The 10,000-nt window shown below is 40.2% G+C and overlaps 1 protein-coding gene across 1 annotated transcript in view; it reads left to right on the forward strand.

Moving 5' to 3' along the window:
• Positions 1-8,229: 8,229 nt before the first annotated feature.
• Positions 8,230-10,000, forward strand: part of LOC143114604 (protein FAM110A) — a 26,170-nt gene continuing 24,399 nt past the window's right edge. Inside the window, exon 1 of the mRNA XM_076276284.1 lies at positions 8,230-8,319. The gene's annotated coding sequence lies outside the window, so the exon portion shown is untranslated. The remainder of the gene's footprint in view (positions 8,320-10,000) is intronic.

Here is a 10,000-nt window from a genome sequence, read left to right on the forward strand (position 1 = left end):
TGTGAAGAACTAGTTTTGCTTCATACAACAGAAGGTACACTTCTCCAAGACTGTTGAGAGTGATCTTTGCTGATATTTGTAGCCTTGCTTTTAATCATTCTATCCTTACATTGTTCTTACTCATTTTCTTTATACCTTTTTAACAAAGATATTATGTTTTAGCAGGATTGTGCAATAACAACCACTTGGCTGATTTTCATGTTGTATGGCGCCAAGGAAGAGCCATTTACAATGAAGTGAAGATCTGAGTCATGGGGCAGATCCACAAATAATTTCTTCACTTTTGCTAACATTGAGTTCTTCACCTCTGAGTGCCTGTCAAGTCATTTATAACTCTCTATGTAAACACAGACTCTAATTGGCTTTAGGATTGTAACAATAAAAAGCAAGTAAAAGCAAAAGGAAGTAGCTCTAAATTTGTTTATTACATCACACAAATGCTAATTTACATCATTGGAAAGTTGTCATTCACACGTATGCCACATTCACACCTGCATCAGCATAATCATGATCTGTGCGGGGGTCATCGTCACATCCCCCTGGCTGTGCTGTAAGGCCTCAGTCAGCCGATAAATCCCCATCTGTGCCCTCCCCACTTACCTGACCCCACCGTGACAAGAACTTGACCTCTGCCTCCTCCCCCTGACGAGAGTTTGCCTCGGGCCACTGCCTCCGCAACCGCACCACCCCACCCTCAACTCAGCACCTATAGACATGACAGTGATATGCAGACAGACACACACACACACACAAACACACACACACACACACACACACACATCAATCTGTGAACTCTATGTATTTTATCTATGTTTTTTTTTATTTTGCTTGCACACTGATGTTTTTCCACCTTTTCCTAGTGTCTCTAAAGGTGTGTGTGGACATGACGAAAGCGGGGGGGGGGGGGGGGGGCGGGGTAGATATAGAAAGATTGAGAGGGAGAAAGAGAGTGTAAAAGAGACAGTGGTGCCTTGTTTTATTCAGCATGTGTCTATGCTGCTTGGCATCTGTTGTCCTGGACCTTTGGGGCTGCTGGGTGGGAGAGCTCCAGAGAGGTGTGTGTGTGTGTGTATGTGTGTGGGGGGATAACCAGATTAAGGGGACACAGGGGGAATAGGAGGGAGGAGGAGGAAAGTGGTTAGATTTCTAATGAGATAATGCAGTGACTCACATGTATAAACAAACCAAAATGTGTAAGTGTTCTAGAGCCTCAGCATGTGCACGGTTTCCTAGGGAAGATGGTCTCTGTGATGGTCTCTCTTTATAAACATTCCACTCTGCTTTAGCAACTGCACAGCGCCCTCCCATTTAAAAACCCTTAAAATACACTGCGGTGTAGGCCTGTGGTCTAGCGCACTGTTGAGTCCACATGCTCTTCCCAACTTTTACTCACATACAAAACACTTCAATAGCATCCTCCAGAACAAACATTAGCAAGTAAATCCCCCTGAGAAATGTTGAAATTTGCTTATTTATCTTATTTTGTAGTAGAATTTTCCAGACCAGCCATGATAGCTAGCAGACCAGTCTGCCTAGATAGATAGATAGATAGATAGATAGATAGATAGATAGATAGATACTTTATTGATCCAAATTCAAGCTTGTAGTTTCTGAGCAATTGTCTTTCAACAAGGCTGTGTTGATCAGGTTCTTCCAGATACATCTCTTGTTTGCTACCATTTAATCTCTTTACACTGCAACGCTGTCAATTTGTTTATTCAGACAAACAACTATGTTTTCCATATCAACACTTTGCATTTAACAGGAACACAGACCAACCAAGCCGGTCAGATGAGACCGTCTGCCAAGGCACGACGAGTATGGACAGGAGTCTTGGACCATATCCCACACCAGTTTGACCCACTTCTGTGTTTATATCTTCACAGAACAAAACAAAAACACAGAAGAAAATTACTCACAAAACATTATTTCTGACCAATGGGATTTACATCACTTACTATAATTACACTGCTCACGTCTTTGAATGAATGTCTGTGTGTCTCTTTGAGTGTGTGTGTGTGTGTTTGTGCAAACAACCAAGTGAGCAGGCATGTGTGTGTGTGTGTGAGTGGGAGCCCAGTGTTGTGAATGAGAAGGAAGCCCCGGCGTCTGTCAGAAGTGACTGAGCACCAGTCTCTAGTGCTGGCCTTCAGCAGTAAGCCACACAGCCCCTCAATACCAGGAAGGGAAACACAAGTTTATAAATAGAACTGGCCTAGATGAAGAGCAAAGATAAAAACACACATATTTACACGTGGGTGTGTGTTTGGTGTTTGTCGTCATTGAGTGTTTGGTGTGTCTTTGTATGTGCATCAACAAACCATAACGAGGGGGAAGTAGTGCCTGTCCCAAATACACAGAGACAGGTTTCATACCATTCTGCGCTGTCCTCCTTTTTATCTGAGAGAGGACATCTGAAAAACCGTCTGAGACATGATCAAAGGTGTCCTATCCACGCAGATCTTCCCAGAGCCTCTGTGGAAAAGAAACTGATGTTCCGGTGTTCATGCTGTCTCGAAGATCACAAAAATGTATGCCAATTACTGTCACCACTGCCTACCCTCAACATACACACAGAAACGCCCACACAAGCAATTGGAAGAAAACGATACATTTTCCAAATTCCTCTATAGCAAATATAGTCAACAAATTTAGATGAGGTTACTTCAGGTTGAGCATTGCTCAAGAATCAAGAATCCTGAAAAAAAAACAATAAAAATAGAGCCTTGTGTGAATTCCATCCACGTTGTCTTCCCTTGTTTGGGTTGGTGTGGCACCGGAAAAACACAGAGGAAACCGAGCTGGTGTCTCACAAGGCCCCTCTGCTGCATTTCCTCCACTTTTATGGAGCCTGTCTTGGGTTAAGGTCAGTGTGGTGATGGGGTTATCTCTGAGCAAACTGGAAGTCATTGAAACACAATAACCTGGCCTCACATGGGCCCTTAAACAATGGACACTAGGCCTCTGGTCAGTGTTTTCTCATGCTGTTGTTGGTGAGAGAAGCACTTTTTTTCTCTCTGCAGAGGAAGGGTTATCGTAGACATTTTTTTTTTTTTAAGAAAGAATGAGGGGCAACATTTTTGAGGAATAATAACAGTGTGGTTATTCTGTTTTATAGCCCTTCATGACTGTTTTGGTACCAGGGAGGGTTGTTAGGAAAACACTGCAAAGAGGGGCTGCCTGGCATGGTTTATTTGAACCTCGTGTTTCACTTTCTGGATATTGATGGAGGTAATCATGGGAAAACTTTCCACACTGACTGATAGCGAACTATGGTAATATTTTTGAGGCAGATAAAAATGAGAAAATTGCACAACATAGGCATTTCGTAACCATATTGTTCCTTCCACATTAGGGATGAAGTACAAAAACATATGATGTTTAAACCATAGAGCAGTAACTCTTTTGATAAATCTTCAGAAAACCAAACTCATCTCTGTCAGTTCCTCCAAATAGATATACAATGCGAGTATTTTTGAAAGGCATGTATGTCATTTTGGTTTCAGGCAAAAAAGGTTCTTTGGTTCCACTCATTTTACACGTGTCTCTCTCCATGCATGCTGTAGACACACAAACAGACGAGATTGCAACAGGATAGGAGGGTCTGTCTGGATATGCGTAGGTTTGACAGTTGGGACCGCAGCCCTTGGGACGAGGTCCCTTTGTCTACTATGGGTCTCTGTTGCTCCATCACCGTCTTCAGTGACAGTTTAAGCCCGACCGCAGACAATGGAACAAACGGCAGACAGGCCCAAGGCCCAGAGGTAACGCCGCAAACGAGGAGTTAAAGATCCCGGCTGGTGTTACAATTGGGTGTGGCATGCGGTGGACACACACACACACACACACACACACACACAAACACACAAACACACCCACACCGACCCTGTCACTGCCCTCTCTTCCATCTTCATCAGGAGAGGTCTCACTTCCATCAGTAGGCTTTTTATTGGGTGGATTGTACACACTATCCAGGATCAGGGCAAAGGTTTTCTGACTGGGGCTGGCCAGTGGGGGTCTGGGTGAAGTCATGCAACAAGCCTGGAACAAAAGTTGTTCAACCATTCACGTTTAGACTTTAACAAATCACATAGGCCATGTATGGGCATATGGAGAACTGCACACACACACACACACACACACACTCTAAACCCGAACTAGTTGTCATTACTAGAAAATTGCGTGGAAACCGATTGCCTTAAACCATTCTAGTTTTTACAAAACATAAAACTAAACATGTTTAGTTGTGTCAACTAACAACCTTATGTTGATGCTGTAGACAAATTAAGCTTACATTAGTAGTCTTTACTAAAAATCTTTAGTTCACTTAACTTATTGTTTCAGAAGTATTAAATAACTATAGGTTAAAATCCATGTTAACAAATTCATTAAAATATGAACTAAGTTCTGTAGATAGGCCTATTGTTATTTTTATTTTAAGATTAGGGTACTGTATTAATTTAACTGTTTTATTAAAAATTGAAAAGAAATTCATCACAATGTATAGGAATGCCTTTTATTATTGATAAAACATGAACAAACAACATTTAAACTCATAAATATTCCACATCCACTGTAGATGAAGAACCTATAAAAAAAGACGAAGAACCTATAAAAAAGAACATAAGAAAACAATTTTTTAGTCCATGTTCATTTAAAAGTTTGTTATATCACCTATGAATGCAACAAATAAGTGAATAGACATCGGCTAACATTAGCCAAAAGCTAACCAACATGTGCTGCTATGGTTAGCTAAAACTGTCTACAGACAGAAACACCTATTTCAATGATAGCCTTCTGAATTAAACTTAGTAGCACCAAGACAAGTATATTTACAATACAAAAACATATGTGATATTGTTATAATCTGGCATACACACCCATTGGAAGGTAGCTACCATGAGCTAACTGTCCGAAAGACTACTAGCATGCTAACAACGGAGCTAATGTTACCTTACTTTTCTCAGGTTAATGTAAGTTAATCACGTAAACAAACATTTAGCTAACTATTGGTCAAACTGAACATAATTTTCGGTTATTTCATCAGAATTTTAATTTTTCAACAAGTTCATCATAAAGTTCACCCACCATTTGATATAGGCTAGTAGCCTATTTGTCACAGCAGCACGAGGCATGGAGTCATTCATCTGGACTGAGAAGCAGGAGGAACGGTTGATGGGCAGAATTTTTTTAGACCCCTCCTCTGCCTTGCAAAAACATAACATTTATCGTTGTCTCTGCTTAACATGATCAGTGCACTGTATATTTCACTTAAATAGTACAATCAACTCATTTATTTTAGTTATGACATAGATTTTTCACAAAACACACAAACATTAGTAGTGACCACCTAACATATTTATTACAACTAAATCTGGGTTTACACACACACACATATAACCCTGGATACACAAATACATTTTGGCACACATTACAGACAAGCCTTTCCTAAGTTGTCAGATAGATGCAAATTGTTTTTTCACAGTACTTCTGAGCGATGTTATGCAAATATTTTGGAGAATTTTAATTTAATTGATGGGGTAGAAAAAGAACATTAAAGGATTTTTGCACAGATGAATAAAATGATTGTTCTCAAGGGTAGGCTACAGAGAGCCAAGTGTTCTTCACTAACCTCTCTTTTGAACACAAAAAGTCAAAAAGGGAGGGGGAAACATCTCATTCTCCTGATGCAGTCAGCTCTTAGTTAGATAATTGAAGCACTTTGTGGCACAGAAAATGAGATCATCTTGCTGTTTGAAGAACACCTTTATTCCTACACTGATACACTTGCACGCACACACACACACACACACACACAGTGTGTGCATATAGGCTACACATCCTCAGACAGGCAGGCACTTACACAAGAACTTGCAAGCTTCAGAGAAACTGTGTCAGCAAGTGTATTACTCCTCTGACCTGGCCTCCCACTGGCTGCAGTCCAGTAATGCTGTCAGGCTCCATGGAACTCAGCTGTTTTAATTACACAAACACGCGCACGCGCACACACGTAAATAAACTGGAAACACTCTGCTCACTTCTACTGAAAGGCCAGAGCAGCAGAGTTGCGGGGCATGGATGCTTAAAAATATATCTGTTTGTGTGGGAATTTCTCTAGGATCTAGGCCTGTAAATAAAGGCAGTTTAGGTCTATCACTTACTGAAATTAAAACTTTGGAATGGCATTAAAGTTCACACCAAATTTCTGATGGCATTCTGATGGCAATGATGTAGACCAGTGTTTTTCAACCTTTTTTGTGCCACGGCACACTTTTGACACTTAAAATGTCCCACGGCACACTAACATCCTGTGTGAAGAAAAAATAAACATACCATAGCCTAATATTTCAAATAATACACAGATATGGCCTTATTATGGCTTCTATGCAAGACCAGCTCAATAAAACAAGCTCCCTCTGTTTCATTTGTAGGTTACGGAAGCTTATTGCTGCCACATTAAAATAAATAAAAAGGCTCAGTATTATGTAATTACGTGAAAAGTTTCTTGTTATAACAATATCTTTTTCATGTTTTAACAAGATATGTATCACGTTATTACATGAAATTATCACGTTATTTCATGATAATGATATATTTTCACGTTATAACATGAAAATATCATGTTATTTCAAGATATGATTTTTTCACGTTTTTACAAGATATTTATCACGTTTTTACATGAAATTATCACGTTATTTTAAAATAACGAAACTAAACGAAACAAGGCCATGAGAGCTCATGGCTGGCATAAATGATAACTAGTCGTGTCTATGAACTTGCACCCTGACTGCTATTACAGTGCTGCTTGATGAGTGTTTGTTTTTGTGCATGTGTGTATGAGTGTGTAGGCTGTGTGTGTGGTCAATTCTCAGCTGACTGAGGAGCAGCGAAGAGGGATGTGTGTGTATCGGCAGAGAGCTGCTGAAAAGGAGGCTGATAGAGAGGTTCTGTGCAGGATAGCCTGCTCACACCCGACTGTATATATATGGCTCACACAGCCTGATAGTTCTGCTTTATCTTCTTATCAACACAATAAATAAAACTTTCGCTAACTTGACGCAAGAGGGAGAAAGGGCTTTGATAAATATGCAAATCTTCACGCAATGTGGGTGAATGTATAGACCGCTCTGGCTCGGTCATTTCTAAGGCTGTGGGGAAGGGTGAAAATATCAGTATCATATCAGTATCATGAAATAATGTGATAATTTCATGTAATAACGTGATAAATAACTTGTTAAAATGTAAAAATATCATATCTTGAAATAACTTGATATTTTCACGTTATAACGTGAAAATATCAGTATCATGAAATAACGTGATAATTTCATGTAATAACGTGATAAATATTTTGTCAAAACATGAAAAAGATATTGTTATAACAAGAAACTTTTCACGTAATTACATAATACTGAGCCTTTTTATTTCTTTTAGTGTGGCAGCAATAAGCTTCCGTAGTAGGTGACTATATCTAATTTAATTGTTGTTTTGAACTGGATATGTGATGATTCTGTGAATACTGGATATGGGGCCCCGTTGTACAATGCCTGCATACCACAAATAGTGCAATCATACAATCAATGAGAGCATGTGGTTATAAATTCTTTGATGCAACAGTTGCTTTTCTGGACCAGTGAGTGACATTTGGGTAATTTTCTGCGGCACACCTGATGATCTCTCACGGCACACTAGTGTGCCCCGGCACAGTGGTTGAAAAACACTGATGTAGACTATGCGATTTCTGTTGAAATTTTAATCACATCAGGTACCCAAAGTGTGACTAGCTCTGTAGTTGCTTCAGTTTCCATCCATATTTCCATCAAACGCGGTTGGTTTCGATCAAAGATTCTAGAGCTCCGCTGCGCTCTAAAATCTTTGGTTTCCATTCTATTGTTTCCCAACGTTCCAGTTTCAGATGCGAACCCAACCACCCAAACATGTGCAACGGTATCCTAGCAACCAAATTCGCAGCGTCTTCCAAAACTAGGGAAAGGCCAATGGCGGGATTTAGGACAAACTATGTACCGTCTCATAGGGGTGCTAGGATACAAAGTTTTACAAATTCGTGCGTACTTATACAGGAATGGGTTCATACATGTAAATGTTATAAGTTGAAATGTTTCTTTAGCAAACACTTTTAAAAGTTTTGCTTCTGCCGAGTGGTTATAGAATGTGCGGATATATTATAACATTCACTTGGTATGAGCCATGCAGAAATCACTTGAATTTAAATTTTCGGGTAACAATGTGGAAAGTTTTCAAATGAAAGTTTTGTGAAAGAGAAAGGGACTAAAATACTGTTAAGAGAAGAGAGACATTAACGTAAGTATTACGTAAACAAATGTTGGCAATCGAATGATGTTGTTTATTGAACTGTTTTGAATGGCACATTTGACGTTAAGTCAAGTCAACGAAGTAATCTAGAAACTGTTATGTTAAGTTAGGTTAGCTAGCCTACTATCGATAGCTAGCCTACGCTATTCAAATGACGGAAGTGACTTCGGGACCTTTTTGTTATTTCCTTCCAACCCCAACGTTATTTTGTCGCTCAGGCTAAGGGAAGGAAAAAAGGCCTGGGGCTGGTTAATTAGAGGTTTGCTACATGACGTTAGCGTTGGGAAGTAAAAATAGCCGACTAGCTTTAGGCTGTCTGCCTGTCTTGTCTGTCTGGTCACAGGTTGGTTCATCTTTGTCAGGTAATTTCACTTGGTCAGGTTATGGTACCTGGCAATGGAAGGTAGTAGTTATAGTGTTGTTTTATAGTATCTGATTCCACACATAACATTAGAATAACTTTCTCGGCAGTGGACATTATTTGATCAGGTTCGGATCACTTTAGATTAAACGTAACCAGTCCTTATGTAATTCATTGCTCCCTAAAGATGCTAGTGGCCTATAGCAAGGGAGCACTGCGAAAACGAATGGTGAGATCATGTCACACTTCTATTTTCCGAGATAAGTAAGTGGTGATGTGCGGAAGAAATTGGGCTGCTGTGAATGAAGTGCCAGTCACCCGTTTCTGGAAGGCTTTCAACATTGCATTTGTTTATTTGAGCGTTGCTTTCACTGGAAGGGATAGGGCTGTGGTTGAGTGCTCCCACTGCTCCCTCACGGAAAAGGAAGACTGGGATGGGAGGCATTGGCTGGGAAACCGCAGGCTTTTCCTGGATTGACCTGTTTGTTGGCCTCTCTTCCCATGGAACAAGACGTTGCTGCAGGCCAAGTCTTCATAAGCTGAGAAGTAGCATCAGTGGATGTTAAATGGCATAGCTTAACTGATTGATGGTTGTCTGCACAGTATACACCTATGGCTTTGTTTAGCTGCAAAAAAGCTCAGTTTGTTTGAAGAACCAGCATTGCAGCTATTTGTGTAGTACATAAATGGCAGACTGGACCACATCCCATTATACTGCTCTGCTGCAGTCCTTGCCTGGGTGCACCCAGACAAAACTGATTTTTGAAAACTGATGACTGCAAATTTTAATGGGCCTGGAAAAGAGCCCATTAACCCCTGTTTCTGAATGACCAAAAACCCAGAAACGTGTAGGCCTGTTGTCAAGTTGGAATTGAGTAATGTTAACTGTTCTGCTGTTAAAGAATGTGTGTTGTCTGTATGCTGCTGAGACCTTGAATTTCCCCTGGGGATCAATAAAGTATCTATCTATCTATCTATCTATCTATCTATCTATCTTCCTTCGTTCACCCAGGCTACTGCAGTCCTTGCCTCAGACAACGTTGGGTCATTGACCACTCTTGATGCGCTGCTATGATTCGGTCCAAGGCCACAAAGAGAAGTAACTTGAAATGTGGAAGTGAAAAAATCCTTAATGCAATTTTTCTTTCACAGATTATTCAGAATCGTATCGCTCGCTTTCCTGAGCCATTTCAGGAAGTTGTTTGTGTTTGAACTGTCTTTGACATCTAGTGTTCCCTTACATTGTGCATTTATCTAGTGCTTGACAGCATATGGCAACTTCATGCAGATTGAAACATGTTAGCTTGT

Source organism: Alosa pseudoharengus, unplaced genomic scaffold (genome assembly GCF_046254945.1).
Source record: "Alosa pseudoharengus isolate Yale_2024_CS ecotype anadromous, Long Island Sound unplaced genomic scaffold, YU_APseudo_1.1 YU_APseudo_1.1_scf_9, whole genome shotgun sequence".
Taxonomy (NCBI): Eukaryota; Metazoa; Chordata; class Actinopteri; order Clupeiformes; family Clupeidae; genus Alosa; species Alosa pseudoharengus.